We start from the raw sequence: 14,874 nt of genomic DNA on the forward strand, positions 1-14,874 counted from the left end.
TCCATCCATCCATCCAACCATCCAACCATCCAACCATCCAACCATCCAACTATACCCATCCATCCATCCATCCAAACATCCATCCATCCATCCATCCATCCAACCATCCAACCATCCAACTATACCCATCCATCCATCCATCCATCCATCCATCCATCCATCCAACCATCCAACCATCCAACTATACCCATCCATCCATCCATCCATCCATCCATCCATCCATCCAACCATCCAACCATCCATCCATCCAACCATCCAACTATACCCATCCATCCATCCATCCAACCATCCAACCATCCAACTATACCCATCCATCCATCCATCCAACCATCCATCCATCCATCCATCCATCCAACCATCCAACTATACCCATCCATCCATCCATCCATCCATCCATCCATCCATCCATCCAACCATCCATCCATCCATCCATCCATCCATCCATCCATCCAACCATCCAACCATCCAACCATCCAACCATCCAACTATACCCATCCATCCATCCATCCAAACATCCATCCATCCATCCATCCAACCATCCAACCATCCATCCATCCAACCATCCAACTATACCCATCCATCCATCCATCCAAACATCCATCCATCCATCCATCCAACCATCCAACCATCCATCCATCCAACCATCCATCCATCCATCCATCCATCCAGTCACTCACTCACTCACTCACTCACTCACTCACTCATCAGCAAAAATTTATTGAGCACCAAGGAGAAACCAGACACTTTCCTGGATGCTGGGGAAGCAGCGGAAAAGAGGGACAATGTTATCACTCTGGTTTGGTATCTTGTTTTCTGGTGGGGAGACAGGTGATGAATAAGCCCACATATGTTTAAGATAAGATCATTTCAGAGGAGGGTGCCACAGGGAACCCCTGGAGAGTGGCAGAGAGTGACCAGGGGAGTCACAATTAGACAAAATGGTCATCCAGGCCACACTGAGGACCAAACCCAGATTCTCCAGGAGGACCCTGGCCCACTTTGGTTTCTTTTTGTCCCTCAAAAGGTCATGAGCAGGGGCAGAGGAAGGAGTGGACTTGCGGTGACCCTCAGGGGTCTTTGGGAAGGGCTTTGCCCTCGAGGAAGCCTCTCTTGGGGCAGCTTCCCTCTGTGAACATGTCCTGGGTATCAGGCTATGCGAACTAGGAATCCCTGACAGACAGAACAGGTGGAAGTGAGAGGCAAGGGGACAGAACCCATAAGAGGTACACGGCTGCATCCCTGCAGAGCAACACAGCTCAGACCATGGTAAAATTCTTCTCTGAGTGTGCAAAGGGGGCCGCTCCCCTTGTGCTGGTTTGAGAGTTTCTGCTATGCAAAGAATTTTCTTTGTGCTTCCCGGAGGTTTATCCTGCAAAGAATGGGGGAGTGGAGCAACGGGTCTTTGAAGATTCATAAACCAAAGTTCCCACCTCAGTTCTGCCATTGCATAGATGGGTGGCATGTCTGTGTCCTTTGGGGACAGCACGGAGTTCATACAGGGGAGTGGTTTAGGCACACCAGATTTTGAAGAAGCCAACTCGGAGCATTGTGTGCCGGCTTTGGGGTAGTTGGGGTCCTTGCCACAGGTCAGAAGGCTATAATGCAAGTGGCACAGCAGTCTACAGAGAAGACGGGGGCAGACTGGGGAGATGTAAGTTCAAATGCACGTGGAGAGCGTGGCGATGGGGCCGAGGGAATGCGAAGGTCACAGGCAATCCTGAGGCTTCTGGTTTGGGCCCTTCGGTGAATGATTTCTGAACTGCAGAAGGGGAAACAGATTTGGAGGAGGAAGGATCAAGGTCTGTTGGAGGATGTGGAGCGTGCGGTGTCGGGCACCTGGCTAGGAATATGGATCTGCAGTGTGGGAAAGCATGCTGAGTCAGAAGCCACACGGCCTGCAGGGTGTCCCTGGCGGGGACTGGCCAGGCGATGACTCTGCCTCGTTCCCCTGCCTTCCGGGGGCACGTTGAGAACACACTTGCCAGCCTCCCTGACGGCTGAGGGGCCACGTGGCTGAGTTCTGACCAATGGAACAAGAGTGAAATCATAACGGCACTTCCAGGCCTGGCCCCTGGCCCCTCAGAGCACCAGTCTCCCCCCCACCCCACCCCCGCAGGGCTTGGCAGATGTTTCCTTCAAAGGGCTGGATAAGGAACTACTTGAGGCTCTGGGAGCCATACCATCTCCCCCGCACCGGACCAGCTCTGCCCCTGTAGCATGAAAGTAGCCATAAGTCATATGTACACGGATGGGTCTGGTTCTGCTCCAGAATCAGTCTCACACCTGCTCTGCTCTTGTCTCTTTGTCCCTGGAACCTGAGGTTCAGGTATCCCTTAGAAGCCGTGTACTGAAAATGGCACAGGCTCAATTTGTCTGAGTCACCAAAGGACTGTAAGGAGCAGAGGGCCCTAATCCCTCCCCCCGCCCCCATTCTGCCTTTTATGTGAGTAAAAAAAAACAAAAACAAAACAAAACAAAACAAAAAAAACCTAGAGTGTGTTTAGCAAATGAAATTTGGGGGTTTCTCTCTATAGAAGTTAGCGTTACTTTAACTAAGACAGCAATTGGTACCAGGAGCCGGATGTTGCCATAATGAAAATCTAAAATGTATGGTATTGGTTTGGAGTCGGGGTCTGGAAGGGAGGAGACCTAGCGTAGGCAGTGGCCTGAGGTAAGCAGGACCGCTGCCAAGGAGCCTGTCTTTCCCAGGGAAGAGGCTGTGACACAGATTGTCACAGCGAGGCTTGGTTGTTACAGGCAGCATTTAGAAGGGCTGAGAAGGCTAAGAGGAACCCCGGCCGGAACTGGCTGATTTGCAAGCACAACTAAAATGAAATAGAACGATTCCAAAAATGTGGGGCCTTGGTTGGGAAAGTTGACCGCTTCTAGATGCCAAACAGAAGGAAATCATATTGAACAAGGCTTTGAGCTGCGAAAGCCCCTTAAGCCTCCGCCTTGTGCGAGGTCAGGGTGAGGCAGCGTCCTCCTTCCCGGCCCGAGTCTCAGGATCACTATTAGTACATTGAGAGAGAAGAGCCCGAGGCCAGGGAGCAAAACAATTAAAAAAAAAAAAATCAGCCTGGAGAACTGTGTCTCAAAATGAATTTGGGCGTGGTCCCTGGTACCTGACGCTGACAGGAAACGACAGGATAAGAAGCCTTTTCAGCTTCTGAGGGAACTGTATTGTCACATTCGCCAGAGACCTGAGCCAAATTCGAGCCTTTAACCCTTTGCGCCTTCAACCTAACCTGAGGCCTCACAACCTTTACCAACTGGCACCGGAGCCTGCAAAAGATGAGCCGCCCCCAAGGAGGGGCACATCCCCGACACACCTACTTCAAATGGGCCATTGGAGCAAAATGGCAAGCTCTGGAAGGTGGAGCCAGGGGTCCCAGAGAGCAGAACCTCCTGTTTGGGGGGCGCCTGGGTGGCTCAGTTGGTTAAGCGACGGCCTTCGGCTCAGGTCATGATCCCGGAGTCCCAGGATCGAGTCCCACGTCGGGCTCCCTGCTCGGCGGGGAGTCTGCCTCTCCCTCTCACCCTCTTCCCTCTCATGCTCTCTGTCTCTCATTCTCTCTCTCAAATAAATAAATAAGATCTTTAAAAAAAAAAAAAGAACCTCCTGTTTGGGGCTTCCCCCCGTGCCCCCCCCAGCACCTGCGCACATCTTCCTCCGCTCACCCCATTCCCCTTGGGACGTTGTATCGTGGCTACTCTGTCCGAACCCGACGGCCCAGTACTGTGTGTGTTGGGGGCCTTGGGAGGAAGGCAGGATGTGCATAACTCGTCCTTTTATAGTTTCCAGATCCCAAGGACCCACACAGGACCCAGAGGGAGAACCACGCCCCTCCTGGGGGTCCCGGCCTGGGGCGCAGGTCCCAGCAGACAGTGAGGGCAGGGGACTCGGCTGCCTCTCTGGGGAGTGATGGGTGTGCTCTGTGAAGGAGAAGGAGAGGGGGATGGCTCATCAGTGACCAGATGGGGAGCCTGGGGTGGGAAGCAGCTAGCCGCTCACCCAACCTAAGCCCTCTGCTGTCAGCTGTAGCCCACGACTGCGTCCCCTAGCTTCCCTGTAGTCAGATGTGGCCATCAGCTGTGGGCTGAATGTTTGTGTCCTCCCCTGCCCCAGATTCATGTGTTGAGGTCCTAACCCCTGATGTGATGGGCTCAGGAGCTGGGGCGTTTGGGAGGTGATTGGGTCGTGAGGGTGGAGCCCTCGTGAATGGGGTTAGTGCCCTTAGAGAGAGACCCCAGGGGGCTCTTGATCTTGGCCTTGCCAGTTTCCAGATCTGTGAGAATAAATGTCTGTTGTTTATAAGCCACCCAGCCTTTGGTATTTTGTAGCAGCCCAAACAGACTAAGACAGGCGGCGTTCTGGCTGGATGGAGGTGGTGGGAGTGACATATGTCTCATAAAGACCCATAAAACCTCCCTCGTCCCTCTCCGTGTGCTCTCCGAGCTGCTGCATGCGGGTGCCCAAGGCCGCTTGGAAGCCCCGTAGTAGAGATGGAGGGGGCTGCTCCTTGATGGCTTTGCGGGACCCGGTGCCAGTAGGATTTTATGGGGAAAAAGGCACCTCTATTGTCAGACCTTGGGGTTTTGTGTCAGGGTGGCTGGAATCCCCTCCACTGAAATCAGGCTGAAGCGATGGAAGCTGCGGAGCTGGTCTAGGGAGAGGGGTGGTGGGAGGCGGGCAGGGAACGAAGCAGGACCCTGGGGAGCACCGGTGCTCCAAGCGGGGGCAAAGGGAAGCGGCGGCAAAGGAGGCTGAGAAGGAGGGCAGTGTGGGGGGCAGCGAAGGGACACTCTTAAGACTCTATTTAGAGAATGAGCCCTGGGTCCGGCACGGTGAACAGGATGTACCTGTGCGAGTCCCTCTCCTCAAAGGGTGTGGGAGACAGGCCACCACAACTCAGAGCACGATGCGGGGCTGGAGCGGGGAGCCCGGGAAAGATGCTCAGCGCCAAGTGGGCAGTGTGCTGAGGGCCTTGGGTGCAGGGATTTATGCAGGGGTCTCGACTTCTGGCCCACTCTGTGAACCAGAGAAAGGCTAAGGACCGTCCCCTCAGAGCAATGCATGCAGCAGGCACACACTATTGTCCCGCCAGCCTCGGTGCTCTCGTAGACGTCCTGAGGCTGGCCCAGGAGCCAGGGAAGGAGCCTCCACCACCCTCGATCAGCTACCTCCCCCAGCCCTGCAGCCATCTCAGCTCTGCAAGGAAGGAACGGGACACGTGGGGAGGAACTAGCTCAGAGTCACACAGCTGGATATGGCAGAGCCCGGGTTTGAAGGCAAGTGCCTGTGATCTTCCTCCTGCTCTCTTTACAGGACAGGGTGGGGCCTCTTCAGCTGTCTGAGGCATTGCCACCGTGAAGACACCAGGAGAGGGGGCCCCGGGGAGGATGCAGGAGGAGGGGATGTCTGGACTCAGCAGGTGGAGCAGACTTGGGGGCCTCCGGTGCTGGAGCAAACACAGGAGAGAAACCGAAGCTTGGAGACGGGCAGGGCTGAGCTCTGGCCCGCCTGAATCCGAAGCCCATGCTATGGGGCAGTTCTAAAGGGACAGCTGGTGGTCCGTGAGAGCGGCTGGGGCAGAGCCCGCACTGGGCCTGGGGGTGTGAGAAGATGCTGGCCTGGGCTGCCCACTGCTGGCTTTGTCCTCTCCTCTTACAAGGAGTGGGGGGGGGGTCCCCAGACTCTGCCGGGCAATTCTGTTACTTGGCCTTTGTTGCTGTTGGCCTCATGAGAAAAACAACTGGAGACAGGAATGTCCTCAGAGGTTCCAAAAAATCACTGCAGGTAATAGACTTCTCCCCCAAATCTGAGGCCTGTCCTTTGCCCTGTGTATTTGTTCCCAGGGTGGCGTCAACAAACAGAAATGTATCGTCTCACGGCTCTGGAGGCCAGACTCCTAGGTCAAAGTGCTGGCAGGGCCGAGCTCCCTCTGCATCCTGCTGGGGAGCATCCTTCCTTCCCGCTTCCTCCCTTCTGGACTTGCCGGCCCTCCTTGCGTTCCTGAGCTCTTGGCAGCAAAACTCAGTCCCGGGGGGCGGGGCGCGGCCAGGCCAGGCCCGGGGCGGGGGGGGGGGGGGGGTGGCTCTGCATGCTGCAGCTGTCCCTGCCGGACGCCCCCGCCACCGCCCCTCGTCGCAGAGCCAAGCCTGCGAGCTAACCCGAGCCAGTGGCCCAGAGCCAACCGGAGGGCGTCCCGGAGGCGGGGGCACAGGGAGGGGCCCGACGCGCACACGGGGCCCCGGCGGCCGCCACGGCCCACAGCGGCCCTTCGAGGGGCGCGGCGTTGGCGGCGCCGGCCCCTGGGGTCGGGCGGTGGTGGCCCAGGGCCCTGCCTCTACTTTCAGAGCCTCCCTGGGGCTGCAGGCGAGGGCCCTGGCGACGCGGACCGTGAGGGCCCAGTGAGGCGCCAAGGGAAGGTCACGGTCAAGTACGACCACAAGGAGCTACGGAAGCGTCTCAGCCTGGAGGAGTGGATCCTGGAGCAGCTCACTCGCCTCTACGACTGCCAGGAAGAGGAGATCCCGGAGTTGGAGATTGATGTGGACGAACTCCTGGACATGGAGAGTGAGGACACCGGGCTGCCAGGGTCAAGGAGCTGCTGGTTGACTGTTACAAACCTGCTGAGGCCTTCATCTCTGGCCTGCTGGACAAGACCCGGGCCATGCAGAAGCTGAGCACAGCCCAGAAGAAGTAAGGGTCCTTGATCCAGGTGAACGGTGGCTCCCACAGGACAATCACTGCCCCCCCAACCTCGTAGCAACAGCAATACGGTGGGGGGTGGGGAGGGGCCCTGCTGCCAGGCCTGGGGCGGTGAGCAGGGCTCCCCATGCCCCTGGCCCAGGGTCTTCTTCCCTGCCCCCTCAGTTTTCCATTTTTGGGGTTTTTTTATTGTTATTAAACTGATGGGACTTTTTGTGTTTTTATATTGACTCTGCGGTGCGGCCCTTTAATAAAGCTAGGATATGCCTTTGGTGCAAAACAAACAAACAAACAAGCAAAAAACCAACCTCAGTCTCTGCCTTCATGTGTCTGTCTCTTTTCTCTTCTTACAGGGACACCAGTCATCCTGCATGAAGGGCCACCCTACTCCAGTATGACTTCATCTTACGTATTACACCTGTAACAACCCTATTTCCAAGTGAGGTCACATTCCGAGGACTGGAAGTCAAGATGTCATCATATCATTTTGGGGACACAGTTCAGCCTACACACTCCATGAGCTGATTTGACCTTCCCTAACAAGACCCCGTCTGGAACACCCTCTGGACGTTGGCATCTCCCTTCCCCCTCAGAGCCCCCCCCCCTTCCCTGCAACTGCAGACACCACTGAGCAGGGAGGTGGGCAACCACAGACCCTCCCCTAGGAGGGAGGGCCGGGGGAGGGGCCCCAGCTAGGCTTGGAGCGGTGGGGAGCTGTCCTTTGGGATGACTACTGAGGGGTGAATGGGGTTCTCCTGGAAGTCAAGCAGTGGAGACCCAGGGAATCCTGGTGCCTTCAAGGATGCAAATCACTCCGAAGGCTGGAAGAGCCAAAGTGAGGGGCGGGGCCCGTAATGTGGGGGGTGCGGTAGGGAGGAGGAGACAGGCGGGGCCAGATGAGGAGGACTCCTGGACCCTGGAGTCTGGTCTGAATCCTCTCCGGGCAATGGGATGGCATGCAGGGGTTTGAAGTGGCTTAAAGACTAGATCCAGTTTGCGAATTAGGTCATCCCAGCTGCTGTGGGCAAGCTGCTGGGCACTGGGAATGATCTGGGAGTCGTCAGTGTTGCCTGTGGCCATCAATCCCATGGAGGAGTGGGATCATCTGGGGAGATGCACGGAGAGGAGAAGAGGCCCAAGGACGGAGAGGAGAAGAGGCCCAAGGACGTGTCTTTAGGAATGTCAGCATGGAAAGGGAAGGCAGAGGAGGAGGGGCTGGGCAAGGAGGCTGCAGGAGTGTCTGGAAGCGATAGGAAGTGGCATTCAGGGAGCGCCCAGGTGGCTCAATCGGTTAAACATCTGACTCTTGATTTCAGCTCAGGTCTTGATCTCAGGGTCATAAGTTCAAGCCCCGCATTGGGCTCCACTCTGGGTGTGGGGCCTATGAAAGAAAGAAAGAGAGAGAGAGAGGAAGGAAGGGAGGGAGGGAGGGAGGAAAGAAAGAAGGAAGGAAAGAAAGGCAGGTATTCAGAAGGCGGGAAGGGGCAGTTTGGGCAGACGTGCTTGTCAGCAGCAGTGGACGCCGCACACAAGAAGTCAGGTAAGAAGTGAAGTGTCTCTGGGTTTGGCAACTGGGAGATGGGAGCAGAGTGGGGGTCAGAGTGCCCAGCTTGTCACAGGCTGGGGGCGGCTGGAACCTTCTTTACATGGCCGTTAGAAGGGGGGGAGCGCCCCCTCGGAGGAGGGGGAAGAAGACCCACAGTGTAGGGCTCTCAGGCCGAGTGGGAGCCGCAGCTCCTTGGGGACTTCGGCTCTGGCCAGAGCGCGCCGCACCAGCCCGGAGCCCCCACTTACAACAGCAAGCAAGCCTGCCGGCCTCCTGCGCACCAGGCCCTATGCTAGGACTCGGTGCGCACCATCCCCTCCGACTCTTGGAATTCCGGAATTCCACACAGAAGTATTATTCCCCCCATTTTGCTGAGGTTCGGCGAGGTAAGCAGCTTGAGCTGAGAGACCCAGCTAGGGAGTGGCAGGGAGGGCATTTGACGTCAGGACTCCTCGTAGCCAAAGCTTTTTGGCTTCATCCTACTGTTGCCCCAACTCCTGAAGGATGTGGTTGAGAAGTTCTCTTTGGTCATTGGTTATTGGGTGGTGAGTAGTGGATGGGGGACTATGCTTGTCCCACCTGGGGTAGGAACTGTGACTTCAGGTGGCTGCATCATTCATGGAGAGAAAATGCTTCTGCAGGGCAAGTGGTACTGGCGGGAGGTTGGTGGGGGTCAGGGTGAGGATGGGGGGTGCTCTCAGGGCGGTGACATAGGCACAGAGGCGGTGGAGTGTGGGTGCGAGTCTCACCGGAAAACCCTTAGCCATGGTTCCCTAGAGGGGCTCTCAGTTTGGGTCAAGGGTCACAAGCCCTCGACTGGGTCCTGCATGAAAGGCAGAGCATCCAGAATGCAGGAGGGCCATTCAAAATTGCCCTCTGATGACCGAGCATTGAGGAGCCAGCTTTGCCGGGAGGGTGGGGTTGGGGGGGTACATCTTGTGGAATTTATAGTCTGGCGCTCCCTAGGAGCTCCCCACCCCCACCCCGTGGAGGCTTCCAGGTGGCTCTGGACTTCGGGACCATGGACGCTGCACCCAAGTGAACCTCAGATCCATGGCCACCACAGTTGGATGGTGTGACAAGCATGGCCAGCTGCTCTCCAGATTGGTACCCTCGTCCTTCTGGACCCACAGCCAGGCCGCATCCCACCTCCCTTGCAGTTAGATGTGGCCGTGCAGTTGGGTTCTAGCCTCTGAAATATGCCCATTTTTCTAGGCCTGCTATAACTATAAAAGTCTTCCTCACCTGTGTGGTTCTTCACGCTCTTTCCCCTTTCGTTACTGGATGTCAACATCAGGGCGATCTTGGAAGCTATGTGGAAGGTGACTGAGCCCAGGTATTTGAAGATCTCCACCTCCAACCAACCACCAGAACTGGGCCCGCCTGGGACTGTTTATGTGAGTGAGAAACTAACCCCACTCTGTTTATGCCATTATCATTCTCGGGCTTGTTTACTGCAGCATTAACTTAGCCTGAGAATACAGGGAGCCCCAAAGCTTGCAGGCCACAAGATCTCTTAGCTTCCGTCCCCAGCTATTCTGACTCAGCACTTTTGGCTCCCCAGCCTCTATCAGATGTGGAAATGTTTGGGGAACAGTGCTGATCTCACTGGGCACAAGCCAGGTCCCGTGCCTCGGGTGACTGGGCTGTGGTGGTCTGATGTACCATCTTGGGGAGCCGGGGCCCTATACAATGGTCCGTCTGCCCTCTGAAGATGGCCTGAGTTCCTCGTACCTGGAACAATGACCTCGCTGAGGACCAGCTGTCTCCAAAGTGACGGTACACCTGTGCTTGGATCCTGTTGTGATGTCCCATCCCCAGCAACACACAAAAGACATCACCCTTGGTGGGGCTAGCTCAGAGAAGACCAGGGGGTGCAGATGTGAACAGATGTGAGCGGATTTCCCAGCCCCCCTGGGGGCCCCGTGGCTGCCACTTAAGGCCGGGCCTCTCTCCTTGTTGAGGAGGCTGGCTATTGGGCCGTAGGGCTGTGCGAATGGTGATAGTGTTTCTCTCGTCTCTGTGGAGCCCCAGAAACGTTGGGGTGTCTGACAGAATCTGCTCAAACTGGTCAAAACAGAACAAGGGGCCTCTGTTGGTAGGACGGTGAAGGGAGCCTGAGTGGCAGCAGCTGGGGCGTCTCTGAAGAGCTTGGCAGCAGAGTCAGGGATGTTGTTCCCCGGAGCTCCCATGCCTTCAGCAGCTCCATGCCCGCCGTGGCTCCAGCCCCAGCAGCCTGGGCAGGGTCTGGGTGAGAGAAATAAAGGCTTTGCTTTCACTAACATTCAGAAATGGTGAGAGACACCTTTATTCTAAAACGGGTATCTGCAGACAATAGCAGACTGAATTACTTTTCTGCTCCATCTTTCTTAGTATGTGAAACAAAGGAAGCTAGTTTAGATGGAAAAAAAAAAAGAAAGAAAGAAAGAAAAGCATCTAGTGAGTTCCCTGAGCTTCTTTCTGTCTGAAGTGATGGACAGTAGGTGTAGTTCATGAACAATCTTTGCATCCCGTCCTATCCACGCTTTATGATTTCAGACAATTATCTAAAATGTGTTTTATAATCTTGATATTTATAATGGTGATGATGGTAATGATAATGACAAACATTTTTATTGCTTCTAAGTTCCAGGTACAGTTCTTAAGTGATTTCTGGTTCTTAAATCCTCAAAATATTCCTATGGAGTAAGTAGGAATCCCTACTTCTCCCATTTTACAGATGAGGAAACTGATGTACAGAGATTTTAAGAATTATATTTATAGGGGCGCCTGGGTGACTCCGTTGGTTAAGCGACTGCCTTCGGCTCAGGTCATGATCCTGGAGTCCCGGGATCGAGTCCCTCATCGGGCTCCCTGCTCGGCGGGGAGTCTGCTTCTCCCTCTGACCCTCCTCCCTCTCATGCTCTCTGACTCTCATTCTCTTTCTCTCAAATAAATAAACAAAATCTTAAAAAAAAAGAATTATATTTATAAAGGGAAAACAAGGGGCTCAGTCGGTTGAGTGTCCCACCCACGATCTCAGCTCAGGTCTTGATCTCGGGGTCATGAGTTGAAGCCCTGCATTGGGCTCCATGTGGAGCCTACTGAAAGGAAAGAAGGAAGGAAGGAAGGAAGGAAGGAAGGAAGGGAGGAAAAGCAGACTCTAGAAAAAAAAGGACAACAAGAAAATTCTCAACTTTTTAAATAGAGTGGTGGGACAACAGTCAAAGTTTCTTAATGATAGAGGCCAGAGAAGAGTCTCTGTAATGGTACTTGGGACCTTTGCCTGATGAGTCAGATAATTAGCGCTCTGTAGAGTCTCTGAGTTCATTAATATTCTCCAGCTTTTCTCATTAGCACAAAGTAAGCACACTATTTTAATAACCACAATACTTCTTTCTGGGGTGATGCCATGGAAATTGCTTGGTCCATTGTTCCCTTTTAAAGCAGACTAAACAAAAGAAATTTCTATAACTGTCATTCTGCCCTTCTCATCTTTAAAGGGAAGACTTATACTTTCTGATTTCACAACTTGTTACGAGGGGGAGGCGGAGAGGGTCTCTGATCAAAGGCAATTGCATTGGCAGAGAATCCACCTCAGAAGTGTCAATACCCAGCTTCAGGCCCTGGCTTCTCCTGGAAAGGCCCTGGCAAGACCCAGCAGGGCCCAAGAGGTCGACATTTGGGACCCACGGGCCTGAAGACCGGCTGGCTCAGAAGCCACCCTGCCCCGGCCTGGGCCTCCTTCAAGGTCACATTGGACAGCAGCCGGGGAGGTTCTCTGGGTACATGGTGACCGATTGCAGGGTCCCCTTTGTTACCCTCTAAATAACACGAGGAGTAGGGGTGGAAGAGCTTCGGAGTTCCGCATCAGTAGGACTCTGGGAGAGCACAGCAGGCCCGCGAGGACCACGGGGTTGGAAGAAGGGTGGCTGTTCGCTGAAGGAGGGAGTGGGGAGACCAGAAGGTGGGCGTGTGTCTCATTAAGGAACCCAGTTTATCATGGCCACATTCTTTGTGTTGGATTAAGGTCAAGTCCTGTTTGGCTTGGCACGGAAGCTCACGGACCTAGAGGCAGCCCACTGCCCTAATTCAGGGGTGATGTATGTAGGGTCTCGTGGGCTCTGGGGTTCCAGTCAGGAATGGCCAAATGTAGAAAACAACCCAGACGTCCATCGACTGATGAAGAAATAAACAAAATGTAGTATATACAAACAACAGGATATTATTCAGGATCAAAAGGACGAAATACGGAAATGTGCCACCATCTGGATGAACCTTGAAAACATGGCGCTAAGTGAAAGAAGCCAGGCACAAAGGACCAACACGGTACAGTTCCCTTTGTAGGAAATATCTAGACTAGGCAAATCCATAGAGACAGAAGGCAGATTAGGGTTGCCAGGAGCCGGGGAGGGGGTACAGGGAGTGACTGGGTCTAGCTAACGCTGGTAGTCGCACAACATTGTGAATGTCCTTGATGCCACTGATTTGCACATTTTTCCACGGCTAACATGGTAACACTTAGGTTAGATGTATTTTGGCACAATAAGAATAAGAGGATAGGCCTTCTTCAGACAAACATGTGGGGGCTTAAAGCATCAAGTCTGGGATGAGGATGTGAGTGGGGCTCCAAATGGACTCCCTGCCTGGGGGAGTTGTGGCACCACAATGCACCTGCCACAGGGCCTATCATTGGGCGAACGTGGGGTAGGGATGGCAGACTGCCATTGGCTAGGCCATCATATTTCCAGAAAGCCTCACATGAAGATTTGGGATGGTCTCTCTAAGCAAGGTTGTCCATGCAGAAGCAGAGAGGCACCGGCAGGACTGGAAGATTCTCGTACAGCCTCGAATTGATGCTCTGTCCCTGAACCACAGCACCTGCTTGAATGAACACTGTTTCCAAGTCCTGTAACTATCTGTGCAGAGCACTGTTCTAGTGTAGGATAGTCTTAAGAGATTGAAGTCTGTAGTTCACCAATGTGTGGTGGGCTGAATGAAGGGTCTCCAGGAAATCAAGTCCTAATCCTTGGAACATGTAAAGGTTACTTTCTGTGGCACAAAACGTGATTAAGCTCAGGATTTTGAGGTGGGGAGATTATCCTGGATTATCTCGGTGGGCCCAAAATACCACCACAGGTATTCCCATAAGAGGGAGGCAGGAGGACATGTTTCCCAAGAAGAGGAGGAGACCATGGGGCCACAGAGGCAGGTTGGGGTGATGCGGCCGGGGAGCTAGAAGCCAGCAGAAGCCAGAAGAGGCAAGAAACGGATTCTCCCCGGGCGCCTGGGTGGCTCAGTTGGTTAAGCGATTGCTTTCGGCTCAGGTCATGATCCTGGAGTCCCCGGATCGAGTCCCGCATCGGGCTCCCTGCTCAGCGGGGAGTCTGCTTCTCCCTCTGACCCTCCCCCCTCTCGTGCTCTCTCTCTCTCATTCTCTCTCTCAAATAAATAAAATCTTAAAAAAAAAACAAAAAAAAGAAATGGATTCTCCCCTAGGTCCTTGAGCAGTAAAAACTGATTTCAGACTTCTGGCCTCTGGAGTGAGAGAGAAGAAGTTCCGTTGAATGAAGCCACCACGCTGTGGTCATTTGCTACAGCAGCGACAGGATGGTCATACAGTGGCACAGAGTCATCATTCAGTCCTAACTAGCATAATATTCTGTCTTACTGGAAATGCAAAATTGATGCAATTTTGCTGCAAAAGTTCCGACATTTTGCATCCCTCAAAATAACATCAATTTTTATACTTTTGGGACAGAGAACTATTTCATTGCTTGCATGTATGTGCATCAAAAGTAATAATTTAAGAACTATAACATTCAAAATATGCCATAGTTTTAGAAGGCTTGTTTTGGTATTCCTTGATTTTTAAAATAACAGACTGAAGCCCCTCTGAGAAGGGAGGTGGCCTTGGTCTCTTTGGGCCTCTTAAAGTCCTGCCTGGTCAAGACAAGTGCCCCCCCCCCCCACCCAGGGTTCAGGTAGGACAAGGCTGTCAAGGGTAGAACAAATGGGAACTGAGAGACCAGGAAGGTGAGTCAAGGCTGGTGGTTTGGAATGGAGACTGTGAAATGCCTAGCTGTCCCGAGACTCCATGCAGTTATCCCAGTCCTGGGTTATTCTCAGAGCCTCCTCTCTGGTCCCAGCGGGTCACACTAAGCACAGAGCAGACCCTTAGCCTCGGGGCACTGACTTTTTTATAACCCAAACTTCACTATCTGCAGAGCTCCATTACTGTACTTCTGATGCTCTGGGCTGCTCTTCCTGGCCCATATGGATGAGTGCAGGAAATGTTTTCTCTCTCCCAGGCCCTGCTGTGCTTCCAGTGATGGGGCAGGAAGGTGTGGGGGGTGGGGGTGGGTTCTTTGCTTTGTTTCCACACCACTCCTAGCCACAGCAGGGGCTGCGAGGACCACCTTGACTTTCCACTTGAGTGACAACTAAAAGTTCTTCCCGTTGTGCAGGGTGCCATCAACTCCAAGTTCACCCACCCACCCGCCACCCACCTGGCAGCCAAGCTTAACTATTTCATGCCTGGTGTATACACCTGGAACCTCACTGTAATGTCAGAGCCAGGAAGGGGAGGTGGTGGATGCCTGGGTGGCTCAGTCGGTTAAGCATCCGACCCTTG

At 53.9% G+C, this 14,874-nt stretch overlaps 1 pseudogene; it reads left to right on the forward strand.

Annotated features, from left to right (window-relative positions):
- Positions 1-4,466: 4,466 nt before the first annotated feature.
- Positions 4,467-6,710, forward strand: LOC114199475 (protein phosphatase 1 regulatory subunit 14B pseudogene; annotated as a pseudogene).
- Positions 6,711-14,874: the final 8,164 nt, after the last annotated feature.

This window comes from Eumetopias jubatus, unplaced genomic scaffold (assembly GCF_037043125.1).
Source record: "Eumetopias jubatus isolate StellerSeaLion01/CBP00866 unplaced genomic scaffold, mEumJub1_p1.0 scaffold_10, whole genome shotgun sequence".
Lineage (NCBI taxonomy): Eukaryota > Metazoa > Chordata > Mammalia > Carnivora > Otariidae > Eumetopias > Eumetopias jubatus.